Raw genomic sequence first — 27,875 nt, forward strand, 5'->3', positions numbered from 1 at the left:
TTCACCTTTTAATCCTAGTAACCCCCAGGATGCTGATGGTGGGGGTTTCAGTGAAAGTAATACAATGTCAATGAATGACAGATTCTTTCCTTTTGTTTGGACATAGTCATTGCCTAGCAAAATGTGTAACACAAATATTAATTGTCACTGATCAGTCCAGGCCTGCAAACTCTCTCGATATTGTTGCAAGGACAACTTACATTTAAAATCCACCTCCTTCTTTCCTTCAAAAATTTCAAAATCTGTCTGATGTGTTGGCTAAAAGTTTTTCTGTGCAAGTGCCCTCAGAGTTGTAATCATAGTTAGAATTAAACACAAGCAATTACAATAATCACCAATGATCCCAAAATGATGACAAGGAATAAACAATGGGTAAGGTAAGTCTACTTTTGCTAAAGGCAGGAGAAGTTCAAATATAAAAGATGTTTGAATGCTTAAAATTAAAACTAAACCAAAATCACTTTATATTCATAAAAATAAAATAAACCAAAGGTGAAATGTGAGGACTACCCTGCTATAGTCTTGGTAATATTAAAATCATAGGACAACATCGTTTGATGGATCTGAAAAATGGTGGAGCATTTTCCAAACTAACAACAACAACTTTGTATTTGTGTTGCATTTTCATGTAACAAACATCCCAAGGTGCTTCAAAGGAGTGATTATCAAATAAAATATGACACTGAGCCATCAAAGGAGATGTTCGGGGAAAAGACAAGAGGGAGGTTTTAAAGCATTTCTTCTTCAAGAAAGGGAGAGGTGTGGGGCTTGGACCCAGGGCAGCCAAAGGCACAGTTACCAATGATGGAGCGATTAAAATTGGGAATGTACAAGAGGCCAGAATTGGAGGAGAAACATAGAAAATAGGAGCAGGAGTAGACCATTCAGCTCTTCAAATCTGCTCAGCATTCATTATGACTAAGGCTGATCATCCAACTCATTATCTTGTTCCAGCATTTCCCCATATTCTTTGATCTCTTCAGGCCCAAGTGCTATAGAGTAACGGGGGTCCTACCAATGATTGCTGCAGTACACCACTAGCCATTGCCTGTTATTCAGGAAAATACCCTTTTATCCCTATTCTTTGTTTCTTGTCTGCCAACCAGTTTTCTATCCATCTCAATATACTACCGCAATACCATTCATTTTAATTTTACACATCAATTTCTAATGTGGGACTATATCAAAATCCTTCTAAAAGTTCAAATACTCACATTCATCAGCTTCTCCTTACCAACTCTACTAGTTACATTCTCAAAGAACTCCAATAGATTTGCCAAACCCTTTCTTAAATCCATGTTGACTCTGTCCAATCCTGTCACTGTCTTCCAAGTGCTCAGCTATTAATTATTTTATAATGGTTCTAGCATTTTCCCCACTACTGACATCAGACTGATTGGTCTATAATTCCCAATTTTCTCATTCCCTCCCTTTGTTAAACAGTGGGGTTACATTACCCACCTTCCAACCTGTAGGAACTGTTCCAGAATCTATAGAACCTTGAAAGATAATAACCAATGCATCCATTATTTCTAGGACCACTTCCTTAGTACCGTGGGATGCAGATGATGATTGGGCCTTGAGGTTTTATTGACCTTTAATCCCATCAGTTCCTCCAACACCATTTCCTAAGTAAAACTGATTTCCTTCAGTTCTATTCTCTCACTGAATGCTGTGTCCCTCAGCATTTCTGGTATGTTATTTATGTCCTCCTTTGTGAACACAAAACCAAAGTAAGTATTTCATTAGTCTGCCAATTCTTTGTTCCCCATTATAAATTTCCCTGTTTCTGACTGTAAATGACTTACATTTGTCTTCACCAATTGTTTTCTTTTCACCTATCTACATAAAAACCTTTGCTGTCCTTTTATGATGTTGATAGGCATACTCTTGTACTCTAATTTATCTTTCTTAATTTAATCCCTTTGTCCTCCTTTGCTGAATTCTAAACTGCTCCCACTCCTCAAGTCGGTTGGTTTTTCTTCTGGCAGTTTGTATACCTTTCCCTTGGATCTAATACTATTTCTAATTTCCATTGTACATCCTGGGTTGGCCACCTTTTCCAATCTACTTTTGTGCTAGACAAGGATGAATGATTATTGCAGTTCACCCATGTGTTCTGTGAAGGTTTGCCATTGCCTTTCCATCATCATCCCTTTAAGTAAAGTTCCCTGGTGTAGTTTCCTTTATTTAGTCTCAGGACCCTAGTCTCAGAATCAACTACATCACCCCATCTTGATGAGGAATTCTATCGTATTATGATCACTCATCCCCAAGGGGCCTTGCACAACTACATTGCCAATTATTCATTTCTTATTACACAATACCCAGTCTAGGATGGCCTGTTCTTTCGACAGTATCTCAACATATTGATCCAGAAAACCATCCCGTACACCAGAGTTGAAGAGTGTGGTCCAGTGACCCCTATCGGAAAATGTACGTGTATCCCACAAGGATGTGATGCCTCCTTAGTTGAATAGTCTGACTGCCTCCACTCATTTGGATAAAAGGCAGAAAGGTTTCCAGTATTTGCAGGAGAGGAGACAAACAATGTTGCAGTTCCCTGACCACTCACTAAATGTGAGTGGTCAGGGAGGGAGTGTGTGTTTTGGGGTTTGTTTGGTGCATGTCCGTGAATGGGACACACTGTGACCGTGTCTGTCCCTGCCCCTGGGGCGCGAAACCTCCTGGGGTGCTGGCTGCCTCTCCCCTTGAAGTATTATTGCCCCATGATGTCAGGGACAGGAAGAGGCTCCGAGGCAGCATCGGGAGAGTGATCCTGTCTCAGGGAAAGTGATCCGGCCTGAGGGAGAGTGATTATGTCCCAGGGATAGTGATTATGTCTCAAGGAAGGTGATCCGGCCTGAGGGAGAGGAATCCTGTCTGAGGGAGAGTGATCCTGCCGGAGGGAAAGTGATCTGGCCTGAGGGAGAGTGATCTGGCCTGAGGGAGAGTGATCCTGTCTGAGGGAAAGTGATCCGGTCTGAGGGAGAGTGATCCTGTCTCAGGGAAAGTGATCCTGCAGGAGGGAGAGGAATCCTGTCTGAGGGAGAGTGATCCGGCCTGAGTGAGAGTGATCCTGTCTGAGGGAGAGTGATCCTGTTTCAGGGAAAGTGATCTGGCCGGAGGGAGAGGAATCCTGTCTGAGGGAGAGTGATCCTGTCTGAGAGAGGGATCCTATCTGAGGGAGAGTGATTCTGTGTGAGGGGGAGTGATCCTGTCTAAGGGAGAGTAATGAGTAATCCTGTCTGAGGGAGAGTGATCCTTTCTGAGGAGGAGTGATCCTGCCGGAGGGAGACTGATCCTGTCTGAGAGGGAGGGATCCTGTCTGAGGAAGAGTAATTCTGTCTGAGGGAGAGGGATCCTATCTAAGGGAGAGTGGTCGGAAAGTGATCTGCCCTGAGGGAGAGTGATCCTGTCTGAGGGAAAGTGATCCGGTCTGAGGGAGAGTGATCCTGTCTCAGGGAAAGTGATCCTGCAGGAGGGAGAGGAATCCTGTCTGAGGGAGAGTGATCTGGCCTGAGTGAGAGTGATTCTGTCTAAGGGAGAATGATCCTGTCTGAGAGAGGGATCCTGTCTGAGGGAGAGTGATTCTGTGTGAGGGGGAGTGATCCTGTCAAAGGGAGAGTAATGAGTAATCCTGTCTGAGGGAGAGTGATCCTTTCTGAGGAGGAGTGATCCTGCCGGAGGGAGACTGATCCTGTCTGAGAGGGAGGGATCCTGTCTGAGGAAGAGTAATTCTGTCTGAGGGAGAGGGATCCTATCTAAGGGAGAGTGGTCCAGCCTAAGGGAGAGTAATCCTGCAGGAGGGAGAGTGATCCTGTCTGAGGGATAGGGATCCTGTCTCAGGAGAGTGATCCTGTCTGAGAGGGAGTGATCCAGCCTAAGGGAGCGTGATCCTGCTGGAGGGAGAGTGATCCTGTCTAAGGGAGAGTGATCCTGCAGGAGGGAGAGGGATTCCGCCGGAGGGAGATCGATCCTGTCAGAGGGAGATCGATCCTGTCTGAGAGAGAGAGAGAGAGAGCGATCGTGCCGGAAGGAGAGCGATCCAGTCGGTGGGGGAGTGATCCTTCCGGGAGGAGAGCGATCCTGCCGATGGGAGAGTGATGTGATCCTGTCGGAGAGTGTGTGCCCGGGAGTGGGGGGGAGAGCGGCGGGGTCAGTTCTCCAGCGAGAGGCAGCCCTGGAGCAGCGCAGTCTGGGGTGAGCTCGGGCAGCAGCGTCTGCAGCAGCTCCGCGACTTCACTGAGGGTTGGCGGTGCAGTGATCGAACCTCAGGACAGACCCTGTGTGACCTTCCTGGATACAATATTACACCGTCTTTCCTGGATACTGCAAAGTGTGTTCATGCTGCATACTCCCCCCCCCCCCCCTTTAGGAGATACATTGACCTGTGTTTCTCTACCTCCTGAATATCTCTCACAATCTGTTATCTCTTGTTTCTCCGCAGTTCCGACAGGATGAGCGCTGCTCTGATCCAGGAACAGCCAGCGGTCAGTTTTGGCTCCCTAACTGTGACAGAAACAGACGATGCTGGAGACGACGGGTTCAGGTGAGAATAGGATCTGTCACTGTCTCAAACCATCTTGCTTCTACGTGGCGTGACAGGTTTGGAACTGTGTTTTCTTTTTTAAATCCCTTTTTAAAATGTCCTTTCCATCTCTTGGTCTGATGTGTCAGTGCAGCAGAATTCATCATGGTTGCCAACTCCATTCGCTGTACACACCTCTCGCCGACTAAGTCTTTCATGGGTCTGTGATCATTTTGCTGCACCTTTGCCTGTCCCAGTGCAAACTAGCTGCTCTGCAGCAATAGCTCGTTTTCTTCAATATCTTAGACTCCCCAATCATCACCCCCAATTTTCCTTAATCACTAGCTTTGCCTTAACTCCGGCCATGTGTTGATCGCCCACACCGAATATGATAACAAAACTGGACTCCTCTGTCGCCTTAACTTCACGACTGGGTCACTGTGTCTGCAGACTGTCTCTCTAACATCAAGTCAGGGATTCTGTCCTGGCAGGATTGACAGCACCAGTGTGGTTTTGGCTCCAAGATGGGCAGACATGCCACAGCTCCATGTTTAAACTGTTTTATAGTTTAGATACCCTGACTGAGTTGAGCTTCAATCCCCTCCATCACCAACAACTTTCAAAGAGAAAATGAGGGAATTCTGAAATATAAATCGAAGATGCTTTAAATGTTCAGCAGATTAAGCAGTGACTATTCGCTGCCTTCTATTTGCGCAGCAAAATGAGCCATGTCTCTTGGCTAACCCTGTGCGCTGTTTAAAGTTTTTACATGACATGGTTAAACTGTGCAGATAGGAGCATAAAGTTACAAAAGGACATAGACAGACAGGCTAAGTGAGTGACAGATGGAGGTCAGGTGGCTGTGGGCAGGCCATTCTGAAAGGCCAAATGAACAAAGCTGGGGAATGGCACTTTATTCAGACCATCTTTATTCAGATGGTGCTCTGCACAAACTAAGGGCAACCCCCAAGATGTCACTAATCTCCTGCTACCTTCCACACCACCTGCCTCATCGATCCTGGTGCCTCTCCTTCCACCCGGTTCTCTGTGATCATTTCTCACCCTAAAAGCCCTGCCACTGACCCTCTAGGAACAATGGATTGATAAGCAGCCCCTGAGAGCTGGAAGTCCTGCTGAATGAGGGGTAGAAGATGCACAATGAGCCAGTTTAATCCACCCACAGCATATTATGCTTATAATGACCATGCTGTCCTGGCCCCTTCCCCCCACTCCAACTCCCATTCACCTCTGCTCCTCTATACACCTCCCCCTCACCTCCATCCAAGGCCCCAAAGGGTCCTTCCACATCCGGTAGAGATTTTCCTGTACTTCCATTCATGTCACCTTCTGTGTCCATTGCTCCTGATATGGTATCCTGTACATTGGGGAAACAGGACGCCAACTTGTGGAACGTTTTAGAGAATGTCTCTGGGACACCTGCACTAAACAACTCCACTGCCCTGTGGCTGAACACTGTAACTCCCCCTACCACTCTGCCAAGGACATGCAGGTCCTGGGCCTCCTCCACCACCAGATTCTAGCCACCCGACACCTGGAGGAAGGTCACCTCATCTTCCGCCTTCACCCTCCAACCACATGGGATCAATGTTGATTTCGCCAGTTTCTTCATCTCACCTTATCCCAGATGCAACCCTCCAAATCAGCACTGCCTCTTGAACCATCCTACCTGTCCAACTTCCTTCCCACCTATCTGCTCCACCCTTCGCCCCGACCTATCACCATCACCCCCCACCTTCATCCACCTCTCACATTCCTAGCTACCTTCCGCACAGCCCCACCTCACTCCCATTTATCTTTCAGTCCCTTCGGACCTCCCCCACATTCCTGATGAAGAGCTTATGCTCGAAGCATCAATGCTCCTGCTCCTCAGATACTGCCTGACCGGCTGTGCTTTTCCAGCGCCACACTTTTTGACTCCTCCATAAAGTCCAGCCCATTAAATTGAAGGACCTGGTTGGCAAATTGACTGGCAGCAGACAGCATTAGGGAATACATGGGCTGGTACTCGAATTGGGTGGCTGTGGCAAGTGGTGACAAGCAAGGATTTCTGTTGGAGCCTCAGTTGTTCACTGTTTTTATTAAAGTGGAATGCCCCTACCTTGACACAAAGATAGGTGACATTGTCAGCAGTATAGACCAAAGCATAAAATTGCAAAGGTATATTAACAATTTTAAGTGAATGGAAAACTGGAAAATTGATTTTACTGAAGGTAAATGTGAGGCTATCCCATTTGGACCTAAACATAATTGAACAGAGTAATTTATAGAGTTATAGAGTCATACAGCACAGAAACAGACCCTTGGTCCAACTGGTTTATGCCGACCATGTTTCCAAACCAAACTAGTCTCTCTTGCCTGCATTTGGCCCATATCCCTCCAAACCTTTCCTATTCATGTATTTATCCAAACGTCTTTTAAATGTTGTAACTATACCCACATCCACCACTTCCTCTGGCAGCTCATTCTAGACACAAACCACTCTCAGCATTAAAAAAGTTGCCCCTCATGTTTTTCCAAAACCTTCTCCTCTCACCTTAAACATTGGCTCTTAGTTTTGAGCTTTCCCACCTTAGGGAAAAGAGCCTTGCTATTCACCTTACCTATGCCCCTCATGAACAGTGTAATTTCTTCATGTTGAAAAACTAAAAACAGTAGTGAGATTTGGGGGGGTCTATGTAGACAGATCACTACAATGTTATGAACATGTACAGAAAATAATAACAGTCCAATAGAATACTGACTTTTAATCAGTACTAGAATAAAAGGGTGTAGAGGTAGGATGAATGTTTGTTCTCTCCCTCATACTTTGGGCTTTGAGGCTGGGGCATTTAATCAGGAGGGAGGCTGGTGGCTGAGGAACCTCATTCTTCACCCCATTTGTGTCTGTGACAGGAAGACTCATGGACAGTTTTCCTGTTCCACCACCAGCTAATGTCTCTGTGAGGACCTGATCCTACTGCTGCAGATATTAACTCAACAGCAGGCAGGAAGCTTGCCATGTGGAGAGCACAGCAAATAAACTAGTCAGAGTTCCTTTGATGTTTCTGGGGAAGGTCCCATGTTCAAAGTCAATGATCAAGGCACCTAGTCTTGGTGGCTGGAAGGAGTTTGCAGGGGATCACTGAGAGATACTCTCTCGCCCTTATGCCAAACCATCTCCCATGTGACTCACCCATAACATTAATTATTGGCCTGGGATCCAATGTCAACATAATAAAGGAGCAGGTAGGGTAGATAGAGAGAAGCAATCTTCATTGTTTAGGGACACTGCAGCTAGGAACCTAATCTAGTAAATGGAGTCAGCTGTTTCAGGAGGAATATCGAGTAAAGTCAAAGTTTGGAAATTTCTTCTGCAATTGACAATCAATGCTAGGCCAGTGGTCTATTTGAAATTGGAGATTTTATATTTGATAATGTTAAGGGGTACGGGGAACGATAGAGTTGGGTCACAGATTTGCTGGAATTTTCTTTAAATGGCAGAATATGCTTAAGGAGAAAAATGGCCAACTTTGCTGTTCTCAGATTATCTTATTTAGCAACAGAATTGATAACAATTCTACTGCTCAAGCCCATAGTATTGAGGTTTACAATAACTTTCTCTGGAAGTAGTTACAATGTCACTGGTTGGATGGTTTACAGGTTCCATTCCATATATATTTGTTCTGAGAGATTACATCTTTAGTAGGGTTCACAGTGACTAGCTTATATGTTTGCTTCAGCAGCTGGCTGTTTCTTTGTTTCTTTTTCTGTTCACTCTCGACACAACTGTTGATAATGATACAAGGAAATAATTGATTAGACAATTGTATAACAACCCCATACCTGCGTGGTTAATGGATCCATTACTCATTTGATAGGGTCTAATGCTTCCATTAGATTGTGGAAAGGGAAACTTGTATGAATACACAAAATGTTCTGTTGCTAATGTTGCTAACATGATTTGAAGGCTTCCCTAACTTGTACTTACCTTTTGAAGATAGTCGATTACAATAACTGCTATCCCTCTCTCTGCACAAGCTTCATTTTGACTTCGCTTCTTCTGCATAAACTTCTTTCTGTTTCTAAAAGGATCTTTTCTTTGATTTTGTCTCCTCTTCTAGCCTTAACAGTCATCTTCTTCCTCTCTCTCCTCTGGAAAACTGAGATAAAACTACCCATCTCTTATCTGAGTTTCTAAGGACAATTTAGACATTCTGACCCATTCATCATTTCCTCATCGAGACTCAATTGCCTCTCCTTTAACTGACCTGAACCCATCTGGCAGAACACCAAACACTCTGGGTTTTGAAAAGTATTAATTCCAGGCTGCATAATATTTGACAATCATGTGGAAGAGCCCCTTTGATCACTTTGATATTTTTCCATAGTTCGTAACATTGTGTTGCAAGAATAAGTATAGCGATTGCATTTGCTTTCGTGCTGTATTGCCCAAATGGGAACAATGAATTAGCATCTTTATTGTCAGTGTACGTGTATTGTGTGCTGTTGAAATTAAATAGTTACCTGGTACTTGAGGTTCAGAAACTATCAATATTGTCAAAAACAGCGAGAATTTTTTTTATCAGTTTAAGGCCTATAAAGTTTAGTCATTTGATTATCATCAGTCTCAGCATCCTTTAAAATCACACAGTCAAACTTTTAAGGAAACCACAAATATGAAACAAAATACATTGTAAACCTTTATTTGTTACTCTTTTTTGTTCTCCTCTAGACTTGAGATTATTCTAATGGTTTCTGCGCTGGCTTCTTGCCCCTTACTTTCCATAAATTCCATCCTTCTGCCATACTTATTCTGTGCTTTGTTTCTGACATTATTGACTGCCAGTCCCCAATAAATTGTATTTAAAATCTTTATGCTCAGCTAAAGCTTTTTGCCATGCTATCTATTTAAAATCCTCCAGCTGTCTATCCACTCCTGACTGCTTGCTTTTTTGGAGTCCATCCATCTACATTTCTGTCACTAAGATCTTTCAGTGGTCTCAGTCCCACACTTTGGAACACTGTCCCCACAGCTCTCTGATTTGTGCTCCTCCTCCACCTTTTAAAACGTTTCTCAAGGCTCACCTCTGACTAAGCTTTCAGCTAGCCTCATCTACTGATGGATTTGCCTCTTATATTTTTTACATTAAGGTACCACTGGGTAGAACAATCTTGTATAAAAAGAAACAAAGAAAACCTATTTTTTTACTGCGCCTTTTGCACCCTCGTGATTACCCAGAATCCTTTGCAGCTCACAAAACACTTTTTAACTTCAGTCACTTTGGTGATGAGAAAATGAAGCAGCAAATGTGTGTACAGCAAAATCCCGCAAAGAGCAATGTGATCGTGATGAGATCAGATGCTTAACGAGCTGGTTGCAAGGCCATAGTAACATGTTAGATTATAACACAATGGATACAATCTTATAGGGCTCTTAGTGATGATGGTTATGATAAGACTATGGCAGATTAGGATGGGATTACCGTCAAAGTCTACCTCAATGTGTGATGTACCTCAATCCATTTTTTAAATGATTCGACTGAGTGACAAAACGAGTTTCTCACTATGCAGCACAATGTTGTCGGCATAAAAGGTATTTTGGTAGAGTCATAGAGTCATAGAGATGTACAGCATGGAAACAGACCCTTCGGTCCAACCCGTCCATGCCGACCAGATATCCCAACCCAATCTAGTCCCACCTGTCAGCACCCAGACCATATCCCTCCAAACCCTTCCTATTCATATACCCATCCAAATGTCTCTTAAATGTTGCAATTGTACCAGCCTCCACCACATCCTCTGGCAGCTCATTCCATACCCGTACCACCCTCTGCGTGAAAAAGTTGCCCCTTAGGTCTCTTTTATATATTTCCCCTCTCACCCTAAATGTTTGCCCTCTAGTTCTGGATTCCCTGACCCCAGGGAAAAGACTTTGCCTATTTATCCTATCCATACCCCTCATAATTTTGTAAACCTCTATAAGGTCACCCCTCAGCCTCTGACGCTCCAGGAAAAACAGCCCCAGCCTGTTCAGCCTCTCCCTGTAGCTCAGATCCTCCAACCCTGGCAACGTCCTTGTAAATCTTTTCTGAACCCTTTCAAGTTTCACAACATCTTTCCGATAGGAAGGAGACCAGAATTGCAGGCAATATTCCAACAGTGGCCTAACCAATGTCCTGTACAGCCGCAACATGACCTCCCAACTCCTGTACTCAATACTCTGACCAATAAAGGAAAGCATACCAAATAAAAAACATCTTGCTATGTAATACATTTACAAACCTGAATATTGCGAAATGTAACACTTAAAGACATCAGCACTGATAAAGCTCTTGCTTTTATGACTGGCTCATATTCCCTGTAACCAAAAGGCAGCTGAACAGGATTGACTTAAACAGATCAGCTTTCTTCTCCCTCATTATTTCTGTCCTGGTAAATTCAGGGTCTGGGAATGAAATCTGATTCTTCTAACCTTATAACGCTCGGTAATATATTGGGTGCATTTACCTACTACAACATCACAGGAACTAGGTGATTTAAAAATAATTTCAACATCCAGTTGCACTGCCACGTTCAGTCTCTGTTGCTCTGACAATATAAATTCCTCAGAAACATTTGAGATGACAAGCAGTTTTTACTTTCACAGAATCATAGAATCCCTATAGTGTGGAAGCAGGCCATTCGGCCCACCTAGTTCACGTCAACCCTCCGAACAGCATCCCACTCAGACCCGCTCCAGCCCTCTAACCCTGTATTTCCCATGGCTAATCCACCAAGTCTGCACATCCCTGGACACTATGGTCAATTTAGTATGGTCAGTCTATCTAACCTGCACATCATTGGATTGTGGGAGGAAACTGGAGCACCCAGAGGAAACTTGCACAGACACAGGGAGAATGTGCAAACTCTACACAGATAGTCTTCCAAGGCTGGCGTCAAACGTCTGTCCCTGGCTCTGTGAGGCAGCAGCGCTAACCACTGAGCCACCATGTTTTCTGCTGTGGTTGATCCTCCATTTTTTTAGTGGTTGATCAGATTTCAGGATGTAATCAGTTTAGCCCTGGGGCAATAGAGGTTTTTTTTAAACACATGGGATCTGGGCATTACTAGCTCAGCTAGCATTTATTGCCCGTCCCTAATTGCCCTTGAGAAAGTGCCACTTTAATGCCACAGCCAGAGTGATCTAGGTACACGATGTTATTAGTGAGGGACCTCCTCCATTTTGACCCACTGATGATGAAAGAACAATGATATATTTTCAAGATAAGATGTTATGAAAGGAACTTGGAGCTGGTGTTGTTCCCATGTCTCTGCTGCTTCTGTGTGATAGAGGTCACAGGTTTAAGCAGGTTCTGCTGAAAGGATCTTGGTGAATTACTGCAGTGTAGGTTGGAGATGTCATACATTGCTGCCATGGTGCACCAGTAATAGAGGGAGTGATTACTTAAGGTGATGGATAGGGTGACAATCAAAGGGGTCATCGAATCATAGAATCCCTACAAGTGTGGAAACAGGCTAGTTGGCTCAACAGGTCCACATCAACCCTCCCACCCATACCCATTGTCCTACGCTGTGACTCTACATTTCCCCTAACTAATGCACCTAGCCTACACTTCCCTGAACACTATGGGCAATTTAGTATTGAGAGTGTATTGCTGGAAAAGCACAGCAGGTCAGGCAGCATCCGAGGAGCAGGCCTTCATCAGGCAATTTAGAATGGCCAATTGACCTAACCTGCACATATTTGGACTGTGGGAGGAAACTGGAGCACCTGGAGGAAACCCACGCAGACACAGGGAGAATGTGCAAACTCCAGTCACCCAAGGCTGGAATTGAACCTGGGACCCTGGTCTATTAAGCAGCAGTGCCAACCAATGAGCCACCGTGCTACCCGTTGCTTTATCATGTGTAGTACTGAGCTGCTTGAGTATTGTTGGTGCCATACCCATCTGGACTAGTGTTGTGTATTCCATCACATTCCTGTCCCTCCCCTAGTAGATGGTGGACAGAGTTTGGAAAGTCAGGAGATGAGTTACTGACTGCAGAATACCCAGCCTCTGAACCTTCTTTATCTGCTTGTAGCCTCAGTCTATTTAAGGCTGATCCAGTTAAGGCTTTGGCAAATGATTGTCCCCAGGACGTTGATGACAAAGGATTAAAGAGATCGATATTGAATGTCTCCCATTATACACATCTTCCCCCATTTATTTTCAGAAATGAAGATCAGGACAGAGCTATGTGGATAGATGGTGCGATATAAGATTTGCGTAATTTAACACAAGAAATTAACATGAATTTCACTGAATGTGCAGAAATTTGTAAAGCAATAAATAGACAGAATTCTGCTGCAAGGACTTTGCTAATCCAGTGTTCTCAGAGCTAAAGATCTTTATTCAGGACAGACAGATTTGGGTCAAGCAGTAATGACAGTGATCATTTTATATTCAACAAATGCACAGCATAATTGGAAGATTAGAGCTACAAGAAGAATGCATTAGAACCAGTTCCTAGCAAAATCCAAAATATATTTTTCTTCCACTATTTTATTTAAGGAATGACTTTTGGATAAAGGTTGTTCTGAAGTTTGCCTGTGCAAGTGCAAAGCAGAGGAGTTGTTTGAGGTTTTAAAATCTACAATAAATTTACAAGAATCAGATTGTTTTCAGTCTATCTTTAAACTTGCTGACACTAATTTATTTTTTAAAATCTATATTTCACCTGTTGTTATGGAAACTAGTAAAGGCCAGTGTCTATATATTTAAGATCTCAGCTTTACAGGTGAGAATAAACAGAGTCAGCTGAAACGTATCCCAACCAGTATTGATGCTGTCTGATTGCTTTGCAAGCTAAACATGTAATAATCAACATTTTGATCGATACTGGACTCATCAGAGGCAAAAACATGGATGTAGGTTTGCTCGCTGACCTGGAAGGGTTGTTTTCAGACATTCCATCACCATACTAGGTAACATCGTCAGTGAGCCTCTGGATGAAGCCTGCTTTCTATTTATGTGTTTGGGTTTCCTTGGGTTGTAATGTAATTTCCTGTGGTGACATCATTTCCTCTAGTGACATCATTTTCTGTTCTTTTTCTCAGGGGGTGGTAAATGGGATCCAAGTCAATGTGTTTGTTGATAGAGTTCAGGTTGGAATGCCATGCTTCTAGGAATTCTCGAACATGTCTCTGTTTGGTTTGTCCTAGGATGGATGTGTTGTCCCAGTCAGAGTGGTGTCCTTCCTCATCTGTATGTAAGGATACTAGTGAGATTGGGTTATGTCTTTTTGTGGCTAGTTGATGTTCATGTATCCTGGTCTCTAGTTTTCTGCCTGTTTGTCCAGTATAGTCCTTCTTTTTGAATATACTGTATAGGTGATTTTCCTCTGCTCTGCGTAGTTCCTCTGTGCTGCAGTGTGTGTTGGCTCATTGGAATAATGTTCTAATGCAGCTTCGTTTGTGGGTGTTGGGGTGATTGCTTCTGTAGTTCAGTATTTGGTCTATTTGTGTTGTTTTCCCGTAGACACTGGTTTGAAGTTCCCCATTGACTGTTCACTCTACTGTGACAGCTAGGAATGGCAGTTTGTTGTTGTTTTCTTCCTCTTTAGTGAATTTTATGCCAGTGAGGGTACTATTGATGGTCTTGAAGGTTTCTTTTAATTTGTTTCTAACACAGTCTACCGATTTCTCAGCAACAAACCCAAACAAGCAGACAAAACACGTCCAGAAACTCTAGCCACTCTCCCTCAAAGACATCTTGGAAATGATTGCCAGACTACTCAGACCTCTTGGCATCATGGTAGCCCACAAACTCACCAACACACTAAAATTGCAGCTAATGAACATGAAAGACCATATACAGCATCAAGCAAAACTAATGTCATTTACAAAATACTGTGCAAGAACTGTAACAAATATTACATTGGACAAACAGGCAGAAAACTAGCCACCAGGATACATGAACATTAACTAGCCACAAAAAGACATGACCCACTCTCACTAGTATCCTTACATACAGATAAGGAAGGACACTACTTCGACTGGGACAACACATCCATCCTAGGACAAGCCAAACAGAGACATGCATGAAAATTCCTAGAAGCATGGCATTCCAACCGGAACTGTATCAACAAACACATGGATTCCATTTACCATCCCCTGAGAAAAAGAAAGGAAATGACATCACCAACCTAAGGAAACCTAAACACATAAATAGAAAGCGGGCCATACCACCAATGCTTCATCCGGAGGCTCACTGAAGATATTACCTAGTATGGTGACAAAATGTCTGAAAATGAACCTTGCAGCTCAGCGAGCAAACTTACATCCAGAACCTCAACCTGAGCTACAAATCTTCTCAAAACTCGTTAAGGCAAAAACATGTTTGATCTGAAAGCATTGTGTGTATCTTTACGTGCATATAAAAACGTGTCATTTGATTGTTAGTATTATCATCTCTGATTGAGATAATTGTGTGTTTTAAACTGTACTCAAACATTAGACTGATTTTTCAGTGCGGTACTGCAGGAGAACTGCAGTGATAAATGTGCAGTTTTCTCTGTGAGATGTCAGATCAAGTCAATTTCTGCCTTTTCAGGGAAGCATAAAAGGTTCCTTACTTCTATTCAGAGAAAGAGAGAGAGAGTTTTTTGTGTTGTGCTGGCTGGCATTCTTTCCTTAATAAAAAAATGAAACTTAATTCAACATTCATTCATTTTTTGCTTATGAGACTTTGCTGCCTCTGTTCAGACTGTTCTATTTGCTTATATAATCATGTGACTACACTTCAAACATTAACTGAGGGACAGCACATTTTGGGGAATGATAAGCACAAGTCGTTATTTCCATTCTTAACTTTGGCTGTTGCAGGGACACACAGTCCAACCACCTCTCTACAAAAGCTAAATCCTGTGGATACTGGGAATCTGATATTGAAACAGAAAATGCTGGATATACTCTGTGATTCAGACAGGATCGGCGGAGAGAGTTAGCGTTTTAAAGATGAGTTTATTCAGTTTCTCTGTACACAGTTGCTACCTGACGCATTGAATATTTCCAGTTACAGTCTGACTATTCATCTCCATGTATTAAACAGACTAGTGACCAAATTTTGAGACTCAGCTTTATGTAAGGCTTAGCTAATCACGACTTTCATCAGTTCATCCAAAGTGAAATTTATGTTGGTAATGTTAGAGTTACTAATGTTGAAGAGAGAATCAGGCTTGTCTGCGATAGCTGCCTTAGTGGAGCAGCCACTGACACTCATCCCCAAAGTTCATAGATGAGAAATTGTGACTTGAGTCAAACACCAGGGCCTTGTTGGTGTTGGGACTTTGTAGGCTGTCGAGAAACACATTTCAGATGAGAAGGTGGAAAACTTGCAATTTCGTGGTGACTTTAAAATTTGACTTGCTTCCATCATTGTCCCCAGGCTAACTCACCATTTGTGTGAAAGGAAAATTTGATGCAATAAATAATTCAAACACCATCTCACATGACACTGTATCAATAACTGAGCATTTTGGTCTAACTGAGGAAAGGGTGTGTATAAGATGTTTTGATATTTTTCAGAAAAGTGCTCTTGAAATGTGGGAAACATCCCGAGAGTCTCCTATTGCTTGTGACAAATGCCTTTATTTGAAAGTCCCCATAAGGAAACATTTCCTATCTGGAGCATCAAGTATGCAGCTCTGAATGTAGCCACGTGGTCTGACTGCTCTCCTGAGGTGGAATGTCTGATAAACTACAAGCTAAGAATAGTCTCACTGTGCCCGATGATAAAGGACAGAGAAAGCTGCAGCTGAATCAGTGAGAGTGGGGCAGAGCAGACAGGAAATGCTTGCACTGTACGATACACATCTTGGGCTTGAGCTGTAGGTCCTACTTTCTGTCTTGGGACTGACTCTTTAAGAAATGGGTTTAGCTTTGCAGGCCTAGTCCAGGAGTGGGCTCTAATCAGCTGGGAACTGCTGCTGTGGTTCTCGAGGTATATCGTCTGGAGAATTGTTTGTTCATTGTGCAGTTCAGCCATGCATGAAGAGGTACTGAGGTGATCCCATCATTAGAGGGTGTCGATTTTAACCCTTCACTTCCTGATGCATCAACAATTGTAATTTGAAGGCAGTCCCTGTCAGTCGGGTCCACACCAATGAATGTCTGTGCTCAAGCAACATATACTTTGCACTTTGTTTTATGGTGAGACAGTGACAAGACTCAAAGCAGAGCTGAAATATCAAAAAACATTGTTGTGATGCAGCTGAACACTCTAGGAGGTGTTTATATCCCCCCACAACCTACTCAGACAAGCCTTCAGGTGGTTCACAGCCAGAGAGTCAGAGCAATCACAATTTTGAATTGTCATTTGCAAGTCATCTCTCTTCACTGAGTGCTGCCATTGACAGCTTTACCTTCAGCTGCCTCCACACTAGGCTGTGCAGTGCTGTCTATCAGCAGTGACTCATTTGGTCACGCTGTCCTGAGTCAGAAGATTGTGAATTCAAACGTATCCTAAGTGTTGGAGATTTGAAATAAAAACAGAAGGTGCTGCAGAAACGCAGCAGATCCAATGGCACCTGTGGAGAGCAAAACAGAGGGTGGAATCTCTCAGGGATCTGATGACATGAACTATGACGAGATTTGTGGCAGATTCTGATGTGAAGTCCAGTGATCTCAGCATCTGGAACGTCTGACTTCATCTTTTATACCTCTGACAAACAGCGAGTTTCTCACGTGGCAGCAGTGATTCGACAATCAAGAGGGACTATTGCTTGTTAAATGCCTTGGTAATGGCCCAATTTGCCTCAATGATATTGATATCATTAACATTTATTGGTCAGTGTCTTGAGCATAGGAGTCGGGATGTCGTGTTGCAGCTATACATCGGTGAGGCCACTTTTGAAATACTGTGTGCATTTCTGGTCTCCTTGGTATAGGAAGGACGGTGTGAAACTTGAAAGTTTTCAGAAAAGATTTACAAGGATGTTGCCAGGGTTGGAGGGTTTAAGCTATAGGGAGAGGCTGAATAGGCTGGAGCATCGGAGGCTAAAGGGTGACCTCATCGAGGTTTATAAAATCATGAGGGGTCTGGATAGGATAAATAGACAAGGTCTTTTTCCCAAGGTGGGGAAGTCCAAAACTAGAGTGTATAGTTTTAAAGTGAGAGAGGAAATAAAAGAACCTAAGGCAACTTTTTCACATAGAGGGTGGTGTGCTTATGGAATGAGATGTTAGAGGAAGTGGTGGAGGCTGGTACAATTACAACATTTAAAAGACATCTGGATGGGTATATGAATAGGAAGGGTTTGGAGGATATAGGCCAAGTGCTGACAAATGGGACTAGATTTATGTAGGATATCTGAGCGGCATGGACAAGTTGGACCAAAGGATCTGTTTCTGTACTGTTCAACTTTATGACTCTATGAATCTCTAATAATACCTTATCAAATGTGCCAAATAATCTAGATGATGAGAAATTTTGACATGGAAATTGCAGCTTGTTACGAAGGACTTTTATGGTGGGCACAGGGCACCAATCTCTCAGGGCATCCGCCATGGGCACTACTACATGCACCCCAAATCCATGGGCCTTGATATCTGATGTGTGTTAGCCTCTAAGAACCCACAACTTCCATTTACAGGAAGTTTCTGCATTTTACTGCTGCACCTCAGGCTGCCCCGGTAACTCTCATTGTAATGCTGCAGTAAGGAGACTGTGTGCTCAGGGACACACCCCCAGATCATGGACTGGACCAGTCTGCCTCTCCAGACTCTTCAGTCGCTGTCATGGAGGTCACTCACTGTGAGCCTACCTGATGCTCACAGCATCCCTGTATTGCCTTGTTTTGCTTATTGCACTTGGCCCTCTCAGCCAAAGTTACCAGGCTTCTATCACTTCAGTCTTATCTTGCCTTAGCTGTGACAGAAAGGAGCCTTGTTATAATTGTCAGCAGGCTTCAGTCAGGTCAATAGAGTAGCCTTCTATCAGGGGATCATGGGACAGTAAGTCAAGAGCAGCTTAAGCTTGGAAACAGTCAGTTATTCCACTCAGGGCAGTCATAGTCAGGATGATGTCCACATTAGGGGCGAATGTCAGGCTGACTTTAGTCTTTCTGCTCTGTTGGAGGCTGCTTTTTTGCCTGGTATAAGAGAGAGAGATTAAAGGAGATGAAAGTGCGTAATATTCACCCTTCAATCAACCTCACAAAAAGCAGATTATCTGATCATTATCACATTACTATTTGAGAGTTTGCTGACTAAACTTCAAATAGCATTTCATTGGCTGAAAAGTGCTTTGAAACCCATTTGTGGTTGTGACAAGAGCAAACTAAATGCAATTATTTTGTTTCTTTTTGATAGATAAGTACATGGTGACACCAAACATCAACAAAAGAGACGTTTTATTAGATCGTTTGTTTGAAAGAAGAGTACAAGAAAACACAAACCATTTTTGTGTATTATGAGCCATTTTGTATGTTCTTGATCAGAAAGTAGCTAGCTTTCATGTTCAGCATTCTGAGATTTCTTCCAGCTTTTCCAGAGTGATACAGAAATTTAAGAATTATTAGATGCTGGAAAAGGCGACTTAGATAAGTAAGCTGGCCTATTTAACTTGCCTCAGCCCCACCTTCTCACTACACCTGTTCCAGAAAAAACAATAAAGAACTGAATGCTGGGGATCTGAAACAAGCAGAAGCAGAAATTGCTGATGAAGCTCAGCAGGTCTGGCAGAATCTATGGAGAGAAAGGAGAGTTAATGTTTCAAGTGCAGTGACTCTCTCTCAGAAGTCTGAAGAAAGGTAATTGAACTCGAAACATTAACTCTGTTTTCTCTCCAAAGATGCTGCCAGACTTGCTGTGTTTCTCCAGCAATTTTTGTTTTTGTTTGTTAAATATGTATATGTAAGCAGATTAATGATAGTAGAAATCTAACATAAGCAAGTGTAAAGATCACCCAGTTTAAGTGAAAATGGATGACAGTTGTAATTAATATTGAAATGGGAGAAAATGATTTGGGAATCTTATTTATTTGGTTTCCAATGTACACAGCCATTGCAGAGCAGCAAACAATAACAAAATAAATATAAACCTATACGATGAAAACAGTAAAATACAGATCAGCAACTATCAAAATCAAATCTGACTTTGTTCCAGTCTGAACACGTTTGCATAGTTTCCATTTCTGGTTTCTGAGATACAGGGGAGATAGTCAAACAGTGCCGATAGCAAGAACAGGCTGCTCCTTGTGAATAATTATTAAAATCCTGCATCGTGGAGAAAAAATTTAAGAAAAAAGGAGATGGTGTGGATGGATGATTGCAGGGAAGTAATACATGGAAAACCCCAGAGACTTGCTTAAGGCCAATCAGTGAGAATAGAACAAGGGGAGCAGGTAAAACTGATATAACACAAATGATATCAGCAAATTTTCTTCACACGAGCTGTGATTAATACATTTGAATAAAGCTCCAGATAGAATAGATTCAAAATTTTGGAATTATTTAACAAGTGATGGTGTGCCACGATATGGACAATGAAAAACTTTCCAAAAGAAGTTGGGTTATTAGCATCCCTTATTCACAATGATTTTGTGATATGCAGCTTGAGAGAATTGACTGTTGTCATTTGACTTCTGGACTTGCATGCAATGGGTTCCTTTTGAGAAATGTGCTGTGTCCTGTGAAATAAACTGAGAGATACCAATGAGGGATGATTATAGGGTTAGTAAAGGAAAGATCTGTCAGACAATGAAAGTAATTTTTATACATTCATGGATGAGACTAACATGTATTGCTCACCGCTAATTGATTTTGAGAAGATGGTGATGAGCTGACTTCTTGCACTGCCACAGTCCTTGGGGTGTAGGGACACCCTGGAGCGGTTAGGAAGAGATTTCCAAAATGTGATCACACGACAGTGAAGGAATGGCACTATAGCTCCAAATCAGGACGGTGTGTGGCTTGGAGGGGAACTTGCAGGTGATGGTGTTCCAATGTATTTGTTGCCTTTGACTTTCTAGGTGGCAGTGTTTGTAACGTTGAAGGATACTGGGTGAGTTGTTGTTTGCTTCTTGTGGTTGATACAAACTGCTGCAACTGACTGTTGATGCTGACGGGACTGAATGTTGAAAGTGGTGGATTTGTCTTTAATCAAGTGAGGTGCTTTTTTCTGGATGGTGTTGAGCTTCCGAGTTGTTGTTTGAGCTGCAACCATTCATACAAGTGGAAAATATTTCATCATTCTCCTCAATTCTCTGTTTATGTGGCAGATACACTGGGCAGAACAGGAGAGGAGTCACTTGTCCTAGAATTCCAAAATCTGACCTAGCTTTGTAGCCACTATATTTATATGGCTAATCCAATTTAGTTTTTCATCAATGATAACTCTCGAAATATTGATGGGTTACAGCAATATGCTACAATTAAATGCTGAGGGACAGTGGTTGGATTCTTTCTCATTGGATATGGTCATTGCCTGGTATGTATGTGGCATGAATGTTACTCGACACATATCAGCCAAAGTGTGGAAGTTGTATAGATCTTGTTGCAAATACACATGGGCTGCTTCAGAATTGAGGAGTTATGAATGGTGCTGACCTCCCAAAATGCACCACCTCATACTTGTCTGGATTAAACTCCATCTGCCATTTCTTTGCCCAAATTTCCAACTGATCTATATCTCCTTTGACAACCTTCCTCACTACTCACATTTACACCAATTTTTGTGTTGTCTACAAACTCACCATTAAGACCACCTACATTTTCATCCAAATCATTGATAAATGCGATAAGCAAGAGGTCCCAGCACTGATCCTTGCGAAACACCACTGGTGACAGAACTCCAGTCTGAAAAACAGCCCTGCACAACTATAAACCTATCATAAGTAACCTTGTCAAATGCTTTAGGAAAGTGCATGTAGACAACATCCACTTCCTTATCCTCATCAATCATTTTTGTCACTTCCTCAAAAAACTCAATCAGATTTGTGAGACAAGACCTCCCCTGCACAAAGCCATGCTGACTGTTCCTAATAAGTCAATTTTTCTCCAAATGCAAGTAAATTCTGTCCTTAAGAATCTTCTCCAATAATTTCCTGACCACTGATATGACGTGACACTTGCGATCTACACTCCCGTGTGACCTGGCTGAGTGAGATACTGTAGATTGACCTGAAAGGTAGAGTTATTAACAAACCCTGAGTGTCTTCAGGAGAGGAATGGAGAAAATAGAAAGCTGATTTGCTGTCATTGTAATGTTGTCTTTTAGTTACACCACTGAACTAACCAGTTTCACATTAACCAGTCTCTGCAAATGTTATACAAATGTTATTCCCTTGCTGTAAAATGAGGTGAGTGTTCATTGCAAAGATGGAGGTTAAAGACTTTGATTGTTAGTTAAAGATTGGAAATGATTGCTAACGATGCATAACAAAGGCAAGTCTAAACTAGCTATTATTGTGATCTGAGTGTCGATTATACCTAACTAATAACAAAAATGGAAGCTACCATTAAATTGTTGGTCACCTGGAATGAATGAGACAATGACCATCTCTCAGCTTCATGTGGAGAAACTTCCAGCAGTGGTGTTTTAAGAAGAAGCAAACCTCATGTCAATGGCAACATGTTTTTTTATATTTTGAAAATATACTTTATTCATAAAAATATATACATATGTAGTCACTGAAGCAGTTTGGTTCTGTACAGTAACATGTGCAAAAACAAACAACATGTTGTGCTGCAGTTATTGGTATTTGCAGCTGCTGGGATGTATCTTGGTCTCTGCTTTGCAAGTCCCAGTGATAGTGTTGTCTCTTTCAAATTGGGAGAACTGCTTTATTGCTAGCCCTCCATCTGAGTTTTTAATCCTGCGATCAATTCCAATATCAACAATGCAGAAAGAAGACAAATTGAAGAGGAGGAGGAGGTGGCGACAGCTTGAGAACAGTTTGAGACAATTACTGACGTCATCTGAATTGTGGCCTCCTACTCAATGAGCTCCGTTTATATAATTTGCAGTGTCTGGAAACAACTTTGCGAATGAAATTAAATTGATGACGTCACTGAGGGGTGATTATAGGTTAAATAAGAAATTAATAGCTAGTTGTTTAGGTGAGAAGTTCGTGGGGCGTATTACTTTGTAATTTTCCTGACCTTGTTTAATCAAAGCTCCTCAGGGACTGGGGGATTTTTCTATACAGAAGCCGCAGGTTACAATCTGTTCAGTGGTAAATTTGACACTGCTTTTGGTACACCTTCTTTCCTTTGTAGTGGAGCAACAGAATCTCTATTAACTAATAGTGTTTTTAATTGCTCACAGGTTAATTTCCTTCCGTGCACAAGGTTTCAGCAGTTCACTTTCCACCAAAGTTAAAAATCATACAACACCAGGTTATAGTCCAACAGATTTATTTGGAGGCACTAGCTTTCGAAGCACTGCTTCATCGTCAGGAGGTTGATGAAGAAGCAGTGCTTCGAAAACTAGTGCTTCCAAATAACTCTATTGGACTATAACCTGGTGTTATATAATTTTTAACTTTGTCCAGCCCAGTCCAACTCCTCCAAATCAATTTCCACCAGTATGACTCTCCCCTGGTTAATGACTTCATCTGTCGGTTTTCATTCCTCGGCTCTTGAAGATGATGCTTTCAGTCATGGTATAGTTTAATGCACCTAGGAAGCCCAAGTAAAAAGAAAGACTTGCATTCATGTAGCATTTTTCACCTCAGAATATCTCAAAATGCTTGAATCTAATCATTGTGTAAATGGCCGTTTTTAACATAGGTTTAGACATTAGTGGGTCATGTTGCCATGTGGATAATCTCAAGACAATTCTGTTCTGATCTTATGTATTTCTTTCATCCACTTTTGAGTTCAGTTTAACAAGCGGTGAACAAGACCCTAACTAATCCTAGTTTGTAAAGCTAAGCTTTAAGCAAAGCTAAACTAAACCAAGTTTATATAGCATCTTTACTACCAATCTGAGTGCAATCAACAGTGTTGCAACTAAGATAACCAGGCAGTGAAGGGCTGAACCAGAGCCCAGTCTTTACACACTGATAATTCTTTAACCAAAACATGTTCCTTCAAAACCAACAACTTCCATATATTTCCATATATAGAAACATAAATAAGTTTGAGTTACTGCCCAGTATCTGAATTCAATTAAGCACTCAATTAATATATAATTAACATTGAAGTCGTTATTGGACAAGCAAATGGATGCACATGGAATAGTGTAGGTGGGATGGGCTTCAGATTGGTATGACAGGTCGGCGCAACATCGAGGGCCGAAGGGCCTGTACTGTGCTGTAATGTTCTATGTTCTATTGAGATTCATCAGTGTCCAGCACACGGGTGAGTAAATGAATGAAAAATGTTCACAATATTCTGGGGAAAGTGATGTACAATCACAGCTTGATTATTTCTTATTCTGTCTTGGAAATTTCCTAGTAAGAAGTTGGGAATGGAGTAACTTACTATAATTGCAAAGAAACTTTCTGACTAAAACATGCTCAAAAAAGACATTTATTTTGAAGCTTACAATATGAAACTTATAGACACTCATTAATGTGAAGCTTACGATAAGAAATTGCATGAGAAGAGCCTTGTCATATCCAGATCACCTTCATTTAAGCAGAGCAAGCTAAAAGGAGAATTAATGGAGGTTAATTCAGAAGGTTTACATAGTGAATCTACTTGATCCAATACTTGCTTTTATATGTCTTAGTTAAGTCTTTTTATTGGAAAAAAGTTACTCAATTGCATTTAAGATTGAACAGAACAGCATGAACTAACACTGTGAAACTGAAACATTGAGTGTGTGTGGTAGAATGTGAACGTCAAATGGTGGCCCTGAAACTAAAATTAAATATTTGGATGTTGAAATAAGTGACAGAAATGAGTAAGCTGCAAGTCATTGCAAAACTGAAACCTCCTGAAAGTGGAGTCATTTTGAAAAAGGAATAAGAGAACATGAAACAGAAGAGGGATATTGGTTTATCAAGTCTTTTTTTTCCCACATGCACCACATGCAATCCACTCCATTGTGGAATCTACCCACCTGTTTAATTTCTTTAGAGAAAGTTCCACATAAATACTCCCTGGTACCCAATGATTTTGAAGCAAAGCTCCAGAGTACAGGCGGCAAGGTGGCACAGTGGTTAGCACTGCTGCCTCACAGCTCCAGAGACCCGGGTTCAATTCCCACCTCAGGCGACTGACTGTGTGGAGTTTGCATGTTCTCCCTGTGTCTGCGTGGGTTTCCTCCGGGTGCTCTGGTTTCCTCCCACAGTCCAAAAGATGTGCAGGTTAGGTGAATTAGCCATGCTAAATTGCCCGTAGTGTTAGGTAAGGGGTAAATGTACGGGTATGGATGGGTTACGCTTCGGCGGGTCGGTGTGGACTTGTTGGGCCGAAGGGCCTGTTTCCCCACTGTAATCTAAACTAAAAAACTAAAAACTAAGTACTGGTCCATACCAACAGTACTGGCTGCTGTGTCACACACAACATTCCTTGCCCTCTATCTTCCTACCAACCATTCAAATAGACAACTGTAGTGACCAGGTGAGGAGGGGTGATCAGCTCCTTTTTTTAAACCCATTTTTGGTCAGTTGTAATAAGTATTGTAAAAACTGTGTCTTCTTAAGTCTAATTTCTAATTGTGGCCTGAAATGAGAAAGAAAGAACTGTTTTAAAAATGAAGGATGGTAGGGGGATTGTTGCATGTTTGAAAGCAAATAACCTGACACTCATTGTTTGCACAGCTGCTGATTTAGCAGTAGTTGAAGTGTACTTTGCAGATAAGTTGGAGTGAAAGGGGTGCATACAAATGGAGCTTTGGTTGGTGCAAGTAACTGATTGGTCTATGGGCTAGTAACTGGTTATCGATGACAAAGGCATTCTGCCTGTCAACAGCTATGTGATTGGTTCTCAGTTAGCTGAACGGCTTTGACCTGTGAAAAAAATAGTGAGAAACCTTTAGAGCCCCATCAACTCAGGAGCTCTCTCTGTTCTCAGCATTAAAAGCCACTTTAGACCTGAAGAAAATCATTTTATTTTGCCTCTGGCAGTTAATTAATGAGTCAGAGACTTTTTAAAAGTGACCCAGCCATGTTGTGCTTCTGGAAAACCAGAGGAAGCATCTGGAAAAAGAAGATGAAGAAGCACTCTCTGATCAGCACAAGAACGATCTTGGCAACTCTTGTGAGCAAGGACCATTGACCTGTCTTCCCAGTTTATCCCTCTGTCGATAAGCTGTAATTTAAAAACATAGAATATAGATCAGCATGAGAATAGGCCGCTTGGTCCACCATGTCTGTGCTGACCATGATGTCAATGTAAACTAATCCCATCTACTTGAGCACAGTCCATATCCCTGTATTCCCTACCTGGTCATTTTTTTTTCTTTATCTCCCTGCTTGTGTGTGTAATGAGGAGCTTATTAGGGAGTTCAAGTTTAAATATTGGTGTTATATATCTATAGGTCACAATTATTTACCCTAAGCTGGTGTCTGAATGCTTGTAATAAACAGTAATTTCTATTAAATAGTGAAACCTGGTCTGTGCTTTCTGTCAATTTGGGTCTAAATGATTGGTTAAATGGAGAGATTTGTATATTTCAAAACATTTAACTTCTGTGATTTCTCTGGGAATAGTAGGGCCTGATTTCCAATGTGCTATCCCAGTGAAGTGTTATAATGTTCTTTTTAGTCATAACACTTCAATTCAAGTTGGTTTACCAATCAGAAATGGAGAGAAACCAGTTCCAGGGTTTTCTTGAATGAAAGAAAGTGGAATTTTATCACATTTTCAACATGAGGAAAAGAAAGTGGAATTTTATCACATTTTCAACATGAGGAGAAAAGGCAACATCGAATGCTTACATGCAATGCAGATAATAAGCTAAAAGGAAGAGGGGAGGAGTGTGTCTACAGAGACAGAAAGATACAGGAAGATACAGAATGGAGTTTTTAGAACCCACTGTGAAAGTAAAACTTGAATCCCAACAATTTAGTTGTAGCATTGCTTCCTCAGGAATATAGAAGTTTCTAGAAACCTTGATTTCTCAGTGAACAGTGGTTTTTCCAAGTTTCCTTTTCACTGGCATTGCTATTTCAAATTGGGCGAGAGAGCGAGAGAGAAGAGCTTTCAGTATTCCTGCTGTTATCAATCTGTGTTACTTTCTCTCACCTTTATTTCTCAAAGCAACTGTATTATAGGTCAAAGCTACTGTATTAGGCTTCATTCACATATTATCAATCTACCTCCTTTGACTTCATCAAATTGAACACTCTGCAGGTTTCATCTCTTTTCAGCTCCATATGCGAGTGTGAGTAAAACGAGAGCTGCAATGTTTTTGATATTTCATTGAGTTTCAGCATGTCTTGATTAAAATGGTAATTCTGATGCAGCCGTTTTCATATATTCCATATGAACGCTTGGACTTGTCAGCTGAGCACAAACCCTGTTTTGGTTAGGGGTGTCCTGTTTCAATTAAAACCATATTTCAGTCCATGTAAGACTCTAGGGTATTAAAGTTGATTGATGAAAAGTTGAATAATGGTAGTCCATTTTTATTCAGCGTGTAAGAGTATTTAAGTTCCTCAGTCTGCGCTGGTCCCATTGATCTCCAATCCCATTGATTCAGCAACACACTGAAAAATAACTTGACCTGAGCATGTTCAAGGTATTTTTCCAATGTTATATTTTCCCCTTTAAAAATGTATTTCTAATTTTGACAGCATGCAAATCATCACATGGAATGTTGGCACTGCGGTTCCACCCGATGATGTTTCTTCACTTTTGGGTCTGAATTCAGTTGATGCAAGAATTGACATGTATGTCATTGGGTAAGTTAAGACTTTCCTTTGATTCGGGATTTGTGAATATCACAATTATTGACAGGGTGAATGATGTTAGTGGTAAGAAATGAAATACCTTTGTATTTGTATTTACTAACTCAATGCAAATTGGGTGTTGATGGCAAAACTTTTGAGGCTCAAGAGTTATCTTTAGATCCAGTGCATCTCATGGTGTCACACCTCAGTCCCAGGTTTGATTCTCAGCTTGTGTTGAGATATTTAATGACAGATGTCAGATGTTATAGTTGTCCTCAGTAGCTTTCAATAAGAAGGAGAAATGTTTACCCAAGTTCCTGTTTGTCATGCTGTGCTCCAGGTGGAAAGGGGCAACGCAGATACTGACTGGTCTTGTAATGTCAGTGGCCTAGTAATCCAGAGGTGTAGGCTCCTGATCTGGCAATATGAGTTCAGGTCCCACCATTGCAGCTAGTGGAATTTAAATTCAATAATTAAAATCTTGAATTGAAAGCTATCTCAGTGATTATGACTATGAA

The 27,875-nt window shown here is 41.8% G+C and overlaps 1 long non-coding RNA gene across 3 annotated transcripts; it reads left to right on the forward strand.

Moving 5' to 3' along the window:
• The first annotated feature begins 3,882 nt into the window (after positions 1 to 3,882).
• On the forward strand, positions 3,883 to 27,875 carry LOC122548008. Of its 3 annotated transcripts, none has more exons than XR_006311147.1 (3): positions 3,883 to 4,339; positions 4,451 to 4,552; positions 27,262 to 27,875. It is a non-coding gene; the product is annotated as an uncharacterized LOC122548008 (long non-coding RNA). The 3 variants fall into 3 exon arrangements; XR_006311149.1 differs by lacking the exon at positions 27,262 to 27,875 and adding an exon at positions 14,545 to 14,582; XR_006311148.1 differs by lacking the exon at positions 27,262 to 27,875 and adding an exon at positions 8,653 to 10,206.

Source organism: Chiloscyllium plagiosum, unplaced genomic scaffold (genome assembly GCF_004010195.1).
Source record: "Chiloscyllium plagiosum isolate BGI_BamShark_2017 unplaced genomic scaffold, ASM401019v2 scaf_5056, whole genome shotgun sequence".
Taxonomy (NCBI): domain Eukaryota; kingdom Metazoa; phylum Chordata; class Chondrichthyes; order Orectolobiformes; family Hemiscylliidae; genus Chiloscyllium; species Chiloscyllium plagiosum.